General features: G+C 38.7%; 1 long non-coding RNA gene across 1 annotated transcript; it reads right to left on the bottom strand.

The window, feature by feature from the left end:
- Positions 1–12,557: 12,557 nt before the first annotated feature.
- Positions 12,558–13,815, bottom strand: LOC137572215 (uncharacterized). Its single transcript, XR_011031598.1, has 2 exons — positions 13,372–13,815; positions 12,558–13,318 (listed from the first exon to the last, which is right to left on the bottom strand). It is a non-coding gene; the product is annotated as an uncharacterized lncRNA (long non-coding RNA).
- Between the last annotated feature and the right edge of the window lie 329 nt (positions 13,816–14,144).

Raw genomic sequence — 14,144 nt, forward strand, 5'->3', positions numbered from 1 at the left:
CACTGGGAATTCTTGGATCGCTGACACCTTATCAGGGTCCGTTCGAATGGTTCCATTACCAATAACATGGCCAAGATATTTGACTTCTTTAAGACAAAAACTGCTTTTTCTCACATTAATTGTAAGTCCCGCTAGGATTAGTCTATTAGCTAACTCGGATAATACTGAAATATGTCTCTCAAAGGACTCCGAAACTACTAAAAGGTCATCTAAGTATATAAAAATTTCATTTCGCAAACTAGGTGGTATCACTCGATCCATAAGTTTGGACATTGTTTGAGGGGCGTTTGACAAACCGAAGGGCATTACAGTAAACTGATAGAGATGTCTTCCTGGTATGGTAAATGCCGTTTTCTCGCGGTCGCTAGCGGCTAGCGGTATTTGCCAATAAGCATCCTTTAGATCAATACTTGAAATAAATTCTGCTTTCGGTAACCGACTAAGAATCCCGTCAATTAAAGGCATAGGATAAGCATTTTCAATCGTGACTTTATTAAGTTTTCGACTGTCAATACATAATCGAACATTTCCTGGTTTGCGCACCAGTACAACAGGTGATGACCAGGGGCTAGTTGATTCGTCTATTACCCCAAGAGCAAGCATACGATCTATCTCTTGGTACATTAATTTTTCTATGGCCGGAGATACAGCATAGTGCCGCTGCTTGAACGCTTTTGCATCACCTACATCAATTTCGTGTGACAGCCAGCTGCTTTTCCTAATTCTTTTGCCTCGAAGGATGGAAACAATTGAATGGTTTTAAGTAAGTGTTTTTTCTGGGATTCGGATAAAGACACATTTAATTCGCTATCGAGATTAATACAAGCTACGGTTGGTTCTTTTCCTTTATGCGCCAAAAAGGCCGGTAACAAATTAAAGGCTCTCCGAAAGTCTGTGCCTTAATAGAGATTCTGTGCCACCGAGGGTACAACATAAAGAGTTATTGGTTTTTCGATTCCTTGAAAGCTAACAGAGGTAAGAGTCTTTCCTAGAATGGCTGTTTTTATCCATCTGCTGTGTGCACCATGGTTTTCACCGTTTTAAGGGTTAGCAATTCGTTGACCAATTCTGCCGCCAAATTTCCACCTACACAACTAATTGACGCTCCAGTGTCCATAAGACCCTTTAATTCTCTTCCAAAGAGGTTCACATCTGCGTACGGCCGCCAATCAAGGTAATCATTTATCATTGAATCCAAACCCGCCGTTTTCTCTAATTTATGTTTTTTTCTATATTGAATTAAACGCTTAATTCCTCGCATCTTTTTCGTATTTGCACATAGAGGAGATTTAAACTCTCGTAGGTGCATAGGAATAGTTGGGAGTTGTGACAAAGTTGGTAGTGAGGAATCCACCGAGGATTCCCCTAAAGGGTGTTCGCCGGGTTCAGTTTAAGTGCACTTTTCGACAGTGCACGGCGAACTCCGTTTTTTGAATTATTACATCGATTACAAGTAGGTTTATAAACATCAGGTTGACCGCAGCCATAGCAAATTATCTTTCGCTCTGCATCGCAATCCTGATATCTATGTCCATTTTCTTTGCAATTCCAACAAATTAAGTTAATAGCAGCTATTTCCACCTCGGGATCTATATACGAGTCGGTTTCCAATTTTACATTGGTAGCCGAAAATTCTAATTCATGAACCTGCCGTTTCGGGGTGGATCTAGGCATGGTTGTCGTCACCGACTTATTTACCGATTGCATAAATGGTTCACGTGTGCACACAACGTGGCGCAAATGCGAAGCCGACATAATTGGTACGTACAAGATCTCATGTTGAATTTCTTGTAGTAAATTTGCCTTCAGCACATTTAACAATGCAGACTCTGTCAATGTCAAAACTATCAAAGGATTCATTTGGACGTTGTTTTCGCTGAAACATGGCCGTACGAATTTCTAGATCGGTTCTTCCGTCTTGAAATTGTGCTCTTAGTGCCACCCGAAGCTGTGACCAGGTCACTAGTGGAACGCTTCGGTGAAACCTCCAGTCGCTAGCAGCTCCTTCAAATTAGTTGCTCGCGTAGCGAGATACAAGTTATAAATCATTATAAAGTGTTTGTTTTGTGAGGGCCTCGACTCTATATATAAAGTCATCTACCGCTATGAACGAATGTCCTGAAAATCGAATTTTCCAATTCGTAATTATTTGACTAACCCGATCAGCACGCAATTCGGAACTTGGCGATGCTCCACCATTCATCATAGACGTACCTGGATACGAAGTCTGATTGGGTCGTTGACTTTGACTTTCCCGTGGAGGGATTTGAAATAACTCTTCAAATGTCTGTCTTTGTCCCGAGGGTTGGATGGATGCTCGAGATGCTACGTTTCCTGAAAGTAGTGGGCCGTTAGACGCCGCTCGTTGTAAAGTTATCTCTAACGACTGGGTCATTTGGGCTACAGCCTGAGACATGGTCTGCGACAAGGTTTGGGAGACCTGAGTCATTGATTGAGCTACTACCTGATTCATTTGGGTAAGGCCTTCGGAAAGGGCTCGGGCTATTACTTGATCTATGCTTGCTTGTGAGCCTGTTAGCCTCATTTGCTCCTGCTACGGTACGTGATGATCTTAAGATCGGCATGTCTCCGCCGCCTGCTAACAGTAACTCGTCCGCCAAATTAGTAACGTTGGATTGAACGGAAGTACGACAAACTGGACACACTGATTTAGCTCCTTCGCGAAGCGAAAAGCAACTAATGTGAAATAAATGATTGCAGGGGGTGGTTATCCACTCTGCGTTGAAGTCCAACTCCCGCACACAAATGCCACAGCTTCTACTAATTTCTTCAGATCTGTCCAAACTATCGGAACTATCGAATACTGACATAACTTACTATCACTTCGATTGAAATATTCTTATTATTATTGTACATCTAAATATATATAACACTTTTCTATATCAAACTGGGTATAATGCAATATTTTGGTAAACCAGAATAATTCATCTAAAACCGGGAAACCATACAACCATGTCTGCAAACGTTAAAGGTCAGCCTAAATGTACACTAGATACTACAAAATAGATAGTTGAAAACATAGACGAAGCACATACGAGGAAACAAATATTTGTCTCGCATTGCGCTGCTTGGCCAGTATTGCGGCTAAGTGGTAGCTTAATGCCACATTACTTGACTCCAGCTGTCCTGGCTTGCATTCCAATGCTGATGTCACAGGAATTCTAAAATTTATTCCGGGCAGTCGGTAGTATTTATCCACCAAAGTTGAATCCAGGTAACAAACCTCTCATTCTTTATAAGACCAGACAAACGGGTGCAGTTTGAAGACCGACATATCAATTGAGTCCGGTCCGACGGTAACACTTGGCCACTAATTCGGCGTCCAGGGACGAACAATATATTACGGCTTTTTTCAAACGGGGATTGCTAAGTCAAAAACCAGCGTTTCTTAGTCAGTGCGGGTATTTAAGTGAGGTACATTGGGCGCCAAAAATTTTATCTTATCTGTAGCATGTAACGTTGAATCTCACAAGGAGTGTTGAGCAGATGTTCGTTCATAGTGCTGGCCGAGTACGCGATAGGTTCGGCTAGGGTCAGGTTGGCTGGGAGTGGGTTACACGATAGAGATTAGCCAGAACTATAGTTACTCAAATTCGATACAGACGTAAAATTTTAAATTCGCTTACTTAAGGACACCAAGGTATACGGTACAGGTTTAGAGGCGAAAGAAAGAAAGGCCTAAGGAAAACAGAAACAGAAACACTTTAAACTATGTAGTATCAAGATGCACACTTATTGGTTTATGTCATGATAGCCTATTGGCCTATCATGTGAACGCCCACCCTACCATGATCCTCGGGCCACGTCTGAATTGAGGATCCCTCCAACATGTCTTACGGCCTCTTTTTATCTCTCAGTCGGTTGCATGGTTCCCCAAAATTAAACGATAATAGGGAGTTCATTTCAAAGAACAATAGTTTTATTAATTTCTAAACTTATGAACAAGGCAGGATTCATTTCCTAATTTAATTAATTCTTAATATCTCTTTCGGAAACAAACGAACTTAATATTATTCCGAATTGGTGAAGTTAATATGTAGAGGTCCTTAAAGTAGGATTTGTACGAAATTACCGGTTACTGATTACCAAATTTGTTCTTTTGGGCTATTCAAGCTTATCTTCATACTTTGAAATCTTAAACTAAATACTGGTCAAAAAATAAGTTTGGATCTTATCCTCAATTTCATACTATATACGATGCAGCAATGCGGTTATCAAACATAATAATCTTACTCGTTATCCTGAGATTAGGTTACAAAAAACAAAATTTAATTAAATTTACATAAATCGAATCATATCAAACTGATACCGGGAGAGAAAAGGATAAAAATAACAACTATACGGTTAAATTTCCTAATAAAATCAAGTATTGGCAATGGCACCAACGTCCAAAATATTCAAAGGCTCTAAAAACGAATAACCCGAATCAATTAATATATATATTTTTTTTTTATGGTTTGTTTATTTATTTATTTATTAATTTACGTCAACTAACACAGCAGTCGACGAAAAAGCTTAAGCTAAAGACAGATAGTAATTAAATGAAGAAGGTAGCTTAGCTTTATATACAACTAAACATCCCCGGCCCGGTGGAGGTGTTTTATTTGCACAAGGTGCCAGCTATGCCCCGATTCACAGCCAATGTGGCCAGGGATGAGTTGCAGCCAATCCAAGTCCAGAATATTTTCATTGGTTTCGCTGTAGATGATTAAAAAGTATAGCGCGAAGAGAAGTGACAGAAAGATGAGGAGAGATAAGGTGAGAAAGGTTGTTAAAAGATTGGCAAAGAACACGAAGAGGTTCGTGAAGAGAGTAGTTAGTCAGACATCTACTAAGGTGAATAGGAAAAAAGTTTCTGGTCCGACGTGAGGGAACACAAAAATACAGCGTATCTAGTAAATTCGTAGAAATGACTTCGCCGTTAACTAGTTTATGGAGAAAGAGAATGCCAAAAACAAGCCTACGGTTATAAAGTGAAGGAAGATTAATAAGAAGAAGTCTGTCAGAATAAGAAGGTAGGCGAAGACCCGGGTCCCAATTTAGACCGCGTAGCGCAAACTTAAGGAATTGCTTCTGTACCGATTCAATACTACGCTGGTGAACATCATATTGCGGGTTCCACACTGGCGAGCAATATTCTAGAGTAGGGCGAACTAACGAAGTGTATAAAACCTTTGTTACATAGGGATCATCAAATTCTTTGGCCCAACGTTTAATGAAGCCGAGAAGGCTGCTAGCTCTGTTGACAATTGAAGAAATATGAACATTAAATGAAAGTTTAGGGTCAAACATAACGCCTAAGTCTTTGAATGATGGAACACAATCTAACAGAACAGACTTAATAGAGTAATGAGCTAGGAGCGAAGACAAACGACTGAAAGTCATAAAAGAACATTTAGAGGCATTAAGGTGTAATTTATTAACGTGGCACCAATCACAGAACGCATCGAGATCTGATTGCAAGTACTGTTGGAAAGAAGGATCATTATAGGAATAACAAATCTTGACGTCATCCGCAAACATGAGCACGCGTGAATGAGCCAAGGCCAAAGGCAAATCATTTATAAACAATGTAAATAATAGTGGGCCCAGATGACTGCCTTGGGGTACACCTGACGTAACTCGAACAGTTTTAGATATCGAGGAACGAAAAGACACCTTTTGGGTTCTGCCAATAAGATACGACTTTAACCAACCCAATAATTTTGGTGAAAAACCCATGATGTTAAGTTTCGCGAGAAGCAAAGAATGATCAACCGTATCAAAAGCCTTACTGAAGTCAGTATAAATAACATCAGTTTGACACTTTTTACGGAAGCCATGGTGTACTAGGGTAGTCAATTCTAAAAGGTTGGTAAGCGACGAACGACCTTTCATGAAACCATGCTGGCAAGGAGAAATAGTGGATCTGGATAGATGTTGAAGGGAAGACGTAATAATTTTCTCAAACAGTTTAGGTATTGCCGAAAGTTTGGCAATGCCACGGTAGTTGGAAACATCCGATTTGCAACCCTTTTTAAAAAGCGGAATAATAAATGACTCCTTCCAAATATCAGGAAATCTACAAGTCTCACTCGATATAAAGAATAACCGAGCTAAAGGCTTAGATAGGGAAATCGAACACATTTTAAGGATGCAACTAGGTATATCATCAGGCCCGGGAACGAAGGAAGACTTCATAGATGACAAGCTAGAGAGAATACAGTCTTCAGTAATACTGGGAAAAAACATACAATTTAAATGTGGGATTGAAAAGGGATAGGGTGTGGGATCCGAAGCAGTAGTAGAATATGTCGACTGAAAAAAATTTAGCAAACAGATCTGCAATATCTAAATCATTATTAGCAGACTGATCGTTAAGTCTGAAGGTGGAAGGTAGGACATTAGAGCGTCTTTTGGAATTGACAAAGTTGTAAAATCTTTTGGGGTTATTATAAAATTCAGCCTTACAGCGAACGAGATAATTGTTGTAGCATTGAGTATTTAAAAGACAAAATTGAGATTTAGCTATACAATAATTTGCATAGTCAAGTCGCGAACCAGTTTTTTTAAATCTTTTAAAATATCTCGATTTAATGTTGCGAAGATTAGAGAGCCTACGTGTGAACCAGACTGGCGAGCTGGAGACGGTAGAGACATTCACATAAGGAACGCATTTATCAATTAGAGAATTAAGAGCAGAATAGAAAAACTTCACTGCACAATCTATATCGCAGCACTCAAATAGAAACGACCAATCAAAAGAGAAAATAAGGCTGTTAAGAAGATTGAAATTTGTTTTACGAAAACATCTACGACGAGAATTTGAAATGTTTTTAAATAAATTAGTAACGGAATTGTAAGAAATAGTAACTTCAATGGTAGGATGATAAGGATCTTCAGGTTTCACTAGTGGCTGTGTTTGCGATACAGCACTAACAGTGGGATCAGAGACAAAAACAAGATCAAGGATTCTTTTAGAACAGTTAAGGAAAGAATTCAACTGATATAGTGGACATTCAAGTAGGCTATCAAGAAAAACATGTTGAGATGAAAGAAATTAAGAAAGATAGATTATCATCAACAAGCCAAGAAATATTAGGCAAGTTAAAATCACCTAAAACTATAAGAACATCACGATCTTTAAGACGACCAAAAATAGTTCGTAAAGCATCAGCATGGTGCACGTAGATCATGATATCAGAAGCTGGAGGAATATATGAACAAGAGATATATAGGCTAAAGTTAGAACATGTAACTTCGACGCAAATAAACTCAACACCTAAGGGGAGATCAATCGGCACCACACTTGAAGACAGATTCGAGTTTACAGCAATGAGTACTCCACCACGTCTGAATTGAGGATCCCTCCAACATGTCTTACGGCCTCTTTTTATCTCTCAGTCGGTTGCATGGTTCCCCAAAATTAAACGATAATAGGGAGTTCATTTCAAAGAACAATAGTTTTATTAATTTCTAAACTTATGAACAAGGCAGGATTCATTTCCTAATTTAATTAATTCTTAATATCTCTTTCGGAAACAAACGAACTTAATATTATTCCGAATTGGTGAAGTTAATATGTAGAGGTCCTTAAAGTAGGATTTGTACGAAATTACCGGTTACTGATTACCAAATTTGTTCTTTTGGGCTATTCAAGCTTATCTTCATACTTTGAAATCTTAAACTAAATACTGGTCAAAAAATAAGTTTGGATCTTATCCTCAATTTCATACTATATACGATGCAGCAATGCGGTTATCAAACATAATAATCTTACTCGTTATCCTGAGATTAGGTTACAAAAAACAAAATTTAATTAAATTTACATAAATCGAATCATATCAAACTGATACCGGGAGAGAAAAGGATAAAAATAACAACTATACGGTTAAATTTCCTAATAAAATCAAGTATTGGCAATGGCACCAACGTCCAAAATATTCAAAGGCTCTAAAAACGAATAACCCGAATCAATTAATATATATTTTTTTTTTATGGTTTGTTTATTTATTTATTTATTAATTTACGTCAACTAACACAGCAGTCGACGAAAAAGCTTAAGCTAAAGACAGATAGTAATTAAATGAAGAAGGTAGCTTAGCTTTATATACAACTAAACATCCCCGGCCCGGTGGAGGTGTTTTATTTGCACAAGGTGCCAGCTATGCCCCGATTCACAGCCAATGTGGCCAGGGATGAGTTGCAGCCAATCCAAGTCCAGAATATTTTCATTGGTTTCGCTGTAGATGATTAAAAAGTATAGCGCGAAGAGAAGTGACAGAAAGATGAGGAGAGATAAGGTGAGAAAGGTTGTTAAAAGATTGGCAAAGAACACGAAGAGGTTCGTGAAGAGAGTAGTTAGTCAGACATCTACTAAGGTGAATAGGAAAAAAGTTTCTGGTCCGACGTGAGGGAACACAAAAATACAGCGTATCTAGTAAATTCGTAGAAATGACTTCGCCGTTAACTAGTTTATGGAGAAAGAGAATGCCAAAAACAAGCCTACGGTTATAAAGTGAAGGAAGATTAATAAGAAGAAGTCTGTCAGAATAAGAAGGTAGGCGAAGACCCGGGTCCCAATTTAGACCGCGTAGCGCAAACTTAAGGAATTGCTTCTGTACCGATTCAATACTACGCTGGTGAACATCATATTGCGGGTTCCACACTGGCGAGCAATATTCTAGAGTAGGGCGAACTAACGAAGTGTATAAAACCTTTGTTACATAGGGATCATCAAATTCTTTGGCCCAACGTTTAATGAAGCCGAGAAGGCTGCTAGCTCTGTTGACAATTGAAGAAATATGAACATTAAATGAAAGTTTAGGGTCAAACATAACGCCTAAGTCTTTGAATGATGGAACACAATCTAACAGAACAGACTTAATAGAGTAATGAGCTAGGAGCGAAGACAAACGACTGAAAGTCATAAAAGAACATTTAGAGGCATTAAGGTGTAATTTATTAACGTGGCACCAATCACAGAACGCATCGAGATCTGATTGCAAGTACTGTTGGAAAGAAGGATCATTATAGGAATAACAAATCTTGACGTCATCCGCAAACATGAGCACGCGTGAATGAGCCAAGGCCAAAGGCAAATCATTTATAAACAATGTAAATAATAGTGGGCCCAGATGACTGCCTTGGGGTACACCTGACGTAACTCGAACAGTTTTAGATATCGAGGAACGAAAAGACACCTTTTGGGTTCTGCCAATAAGATACGACTTTAACCAACCCAATAATTTTGGTGAAAAACCCATGATGTTAAGTTTCGCGAGAAGCAAAGAATGATCAACCGTATCAAAAGCCTTACTGAAGTCAGTATAAATAACATCAGTTTGACACTTTTTACGGAAGCCATGGTGTACTAGGGTAGTCAATTCTAAAAGGTTGGTAAGCGACGAACGACCTTTCATGAAACCATGCTGGCAAGGAGAAATAGTGGATCTGGATAGATGTTGAAGGGAAGACGTAATAATTTTCTCAAACAGTTTAGGTATTGCCGAAAGTTTGGCAATGCCACGGTAGTTGGAAACATCCGATTTGCAACCCTTTTTAAAAAGCGGAATAATAAATGACTCCTTCCAAATATCAGGAAATCTACAAGTCTCACTCGATATAAAGAATAACCGAGCTAAAGGCTTAGATAGGGAAATCGAACACATTTTAAGGATGCAACTAGGTATATCATCAGGCCCGGGAACGAAGGAAGACTTCATAGATGACAAGCTAGAGAGAATACAGTCTTCAGTAATACTGGGAAAAAACATACAATTTAAATGTGGGATTGAAAAGGGATAGGGTGTGGGATCCGAAGCAGTAGTAGAATATGTCGACTGAAAAAATTTAGCAAACAGATCTGCAATATCTAAATCATTATTAGCAGACTGATCGTTAAGTCTGAAGGTGGAAGGTAGGACATTAGAGCGTCTTTTGGAATTGACAAAGTTGTAAAATCTTTTGGGGTTATTATAAAATTCAGCCTTACAGCGAACGAGATAATTGTTGTAGCATTGAGTATTTAAAAGACAAAATTGAGATTTAGCTATACAATAATTTGCATAGTCAAGTCGCGAACCAGTTTTTTTAAATCTTTTAAAATATCTCGATTTAATGTTGCGAAGATTAGAGAGCCTACGTGTGAACCAGACTGGCGAGCTGGAGACGGTAGAGACATTCACATAAGGAACGCATTTATCAATTAGAGAATTAAGAGCAGAATAGAAAAACTTCACTGCACAATCTATATCGCAGCACTCAAATAGAAACGACCAATCAAAAGAGAAAATAAGGCTGTTAAGAAGATTGAAATTTGTTTTACGAAAACATCTACGACGAGAATTTGAAATGTTTTTAAATAAATTAGTAACGGAATTGTAAGAAATAGTAACTTCAATGGTAGGATGATAAGGATCTTCAGGTTTCACTAGTGGCTGTGTTTGCGATACAGCACTAACAGTGGGATCAGAGACAAAAACAAGATCAAGGATTCTTTTAGAACAGTTAAGGAAAGAATTCAACTGATATAGTGGACATTCAAGTAGGCTATCAAGAAAAACATGTTGAGATGAAAGAAATTAAGAAAGATAGATTATCATCAACAAGCCAAGAAATATTAGGCAAGTTAAAATCACCTAAAACTATAAGAACATCACGATCTTTAAGACGACCAAAAATAGTTCGTAAAGCATCAGCATGGTGCACGTAGATCATGATATCAGAAGCTGGAGGAATATATGAACAAGAGATATATAGGCTAAAGTTAGAACATGTAACTTCGACGCAAATAAACTCAACACCTAAGGGGAGATCAATCGGCACCACACTTGAAGACAGATTCGAGTTTACAGCAATGAGTACTCCACCGCCACGACGACCAACACGATCAAGCCTATAAGAAATAAAATTATTAGAAAGAATTTCATTATCTAAAACAGAGGAGTTAAGCCAAGTTTCAGAGAAAGCTAATATGTCAGCCGAAAAGGTTTGGCTATCACAGAAAAGGTTCGACAGCTTGGTAAGAAGTCCTCTTACATTTTGATAATGAATGCAAAGACTAGACGTTATTAGTTTTTTGAAGCAGAAGATAAAGTAGGAAGGTGGACAGGCAACGGACGAGAGCGCTTATTGGGCGCAAACTCGTGTACAACTAGGCCCTCTGGCCAAAAATTAGGGTCAACCATAGCTGAGAAGTACTCATTTGGTACTGTAATTTTAAAAGAGGAGATTTCATGAGGCCTAGAAAACTTAAACTTTTGAATTAAAACCTTAGCAGGGCAAATATTACCAATGTAAGCTGCCACAGACGACTCAGAAGTATCTGGAGCAAGCCTAGAAATAAATAATTGTTTGCGATGAGGCACTACAGTTAGTGGAGGCGGAGGAGCATTGGGATCCGCAAGTGATTGAGAGCCGGCATGATCCTGTGATTGATCAGAGTTCCCGTGAGGGATAGATTGAGGTACACCAGGGCTTGTAATGGGTACTTCAATCTGAAAAGAAGAGCATAATGAGGGACAAGAAGATGGTGTAGGCGAAAGTAAAATCGGAGAGGAAGTAATAGAGAGAGCTGGCGACTGCTTACGAGGCAACTCAAGGGTACATTTCTTGTGCAATTTCTCAGAAGGTGGAACAAATTTGAATTGCGACAATAATTGAACGCTAGAGTCACACTCGTTTGACAGCTGTTTGGCCAGTTTGTTTAAAGAAAAAAACCTTAAACGAAGATCCCTATACATACGGCTAAAATCAAGCTGCTGGCTAGCACAAGATGGGCAAGTCCAGCGCATTAAGCCAAGCTCAGGCTTAGAAACAGACAAACCAGAAAATTTGTCGTAGTCGCGGCCATTGAGGCCAGCACATTTTAAGTGAATAAGATTATCGCAGAGCCAACAAGATATTGCTCTGTACTGATCATCAAAACGATCAGAATGTTTGCAATTAGGTAGACAACAAGCCATTGAAAAGCCGAAAGAAAGGCAAAAAAATTATATATATATAAGAATATATAGAAAAATTAAATTCACAGCACAAAGATAATTATTGATAAAATAATCAATAATTACAAATAAAACAAAGAGACAGCTAGAGTGCACAGCACAACAGAGAGTGCAAGAACAGTTATAAGCCGAGCTTTGAGAGGCGGCCTTACAAAAGTGATTACGCGGGAGAGAAGCTAAGCACAAGCACAAAGCAGAGAGAACAACAAAGCCACTAGCACTGATGGTATGATGGGGGCGATGAGGGGAGCAACTGCAGAAGCAATGACGAAAGAAAAGAAAAAAAAAAAATATGTAAATGCACCAAACACTAATCACGAAAAAGAAAAAAACTGTTTTAACTGATTAATTTGGCGAATTATGGAAATAAAACACAAGGGAGTCAAGCGAACAACACCAGCGGAAGTGTAAACAAACTAAGCACAATTAAAAATTGAGAAAAAACAATAAATATTAATAAAAACTCAGGAGCTATGCAAAAACACGACCGTCACGTCAGAGAGCAGAAAGCCGATCTGTTTTTTTTTTTTTTTTTTTTTTTTTTTTTTGCACTTGCAGAACCCAATCTGGCATATGTAGATATATTTTAGTTTATGAATTCATCAACAATTTTAACAAAAATAAACAGATTAATCTTTAAACAAACTGTCTATGTTAACTCCCACGCTTTTGTCTTTGGGTTGACTTACAGTTTTAGTCCAGCGGCGAAAGATCTTTCGAAGCGGAGGCTGTTCAAAAATAGATAATATGATTTAAGGTAGTCAGAAGCCTCTGATTTGGTTTGGGAGCACCCGTTTTCGATTAAGCACATTAACACTAACATTATTCGTATCCTTTCTCTCTCTCTCTCTGTGAACAAATAACTCTTATAAGTATTGGATGTCTAAGTATTACAAGAACATTGTCTTCGAACGTCCCTAGGTCATGCCAATGTGTTGCAACTGCTTCATTGGGTACCCGTGTAGTAAGACCTGAATTCCACGGATTCAAGTTTTTTTTTTTCTTTTTGGTTAAGTACTCGCGATAATCATTGGCAGGACCGAGAGCCTCGAATGCATAGACACCATTAGATATGAAGGGGCTTTTAAACGCTTGCACCCATCCTGATTATTTTACTGCTGCACTGCACAAAACCACGTGTTCTTTTTCGGAATGAGTCCGGTCAAAAATGGACAGAAAGGCGCAGGTTAAAACTTCCTTCGCTCAACGTTTCGTTAATTCATTGAGACTGAGTCCTCTTTCCTCAGTTGAAAAATCGGACTTGGCGGTCTACCACTCAGGGGTAATCTGCTACGTACTTGTGGTGCCAGTCCCTAGTAGGAACCGGTTAATAAGCTACACGTCAAAAAATTATATATATATTTACCCTATGGAGAGCGACACCACAGCCACAAAAATTTTGGAATAAATTTATTCCGATTGGAGCGGCGATAGCCAAAACGCCACAAACAAACGACGGACGCGGAATTAATTTCTGCGACAAATCACAGGCGCTCCGCGGATATTCTCTCCAATGCACTACCAGAAACTACACCAGAACCAAGTTGGGTGTTTTGTTGGGCAATTCTATGAAGGATGCAATTGAAAGGGTTATATTTTTTTTTTCTTGCACGATACACGCGGTGGGCGCAGCAAAGATCGCCGTGAAGTTGGCAGCGAGGAGTGTAGCACCTCCGTCTCCTTTGGGAGTTGAGTTAAGAAAGAACGAGGCCACGCGTATTTAATCTTTTAATTTTCCTTTCGCCAATTATCTTTTCTTTTATATTCTTTAATCTAGGGCTGAGCTTTAAGCCGATAGCTCACCGATCGATACGTGGCGACTCACGTGAATACGTAAGGTCATAAATTATCGATAACACTATGTACTCATTCGGGTACTAAAAACAAGTTAAATGGGTTGTTTCCACGATTAAATATTTTCTGTTGATTTTTCAAATTTTGAACGACGAGTGCATGTTAAACACCTTGACAAAATCACACTTAGGGGTTGTTAAACATCAAAGTGGGATACCGCTTGGAGTAAAGGAGATAATAAATAATGCCCTCTTGTTTGATGTCTTTTGCATGGAATTTCCCTATCATTCTCCCTTGCATATCCTCTAGTTTGTAATAACTAGTTCCAATCCGCTGACGGACTCT

The sequence above is a fragment of the Drosophila tropicalis genome, unplaced genomic scaffold, assembly GCF_018151085.1.
Source record: "Drosophila tropicalis isolate 14030-0801.00 unplaced genomic scaffold, ASM1815108v1 contig_275, whole genome shotgun sequence".
Taxonomy (NCBI): domain Eukaryota; kingdom Metazoa; phylum Arthropoda; class Insecta; order Diptera; family Drosophilidae; genus Drosophila; species Drosophila tropicalis.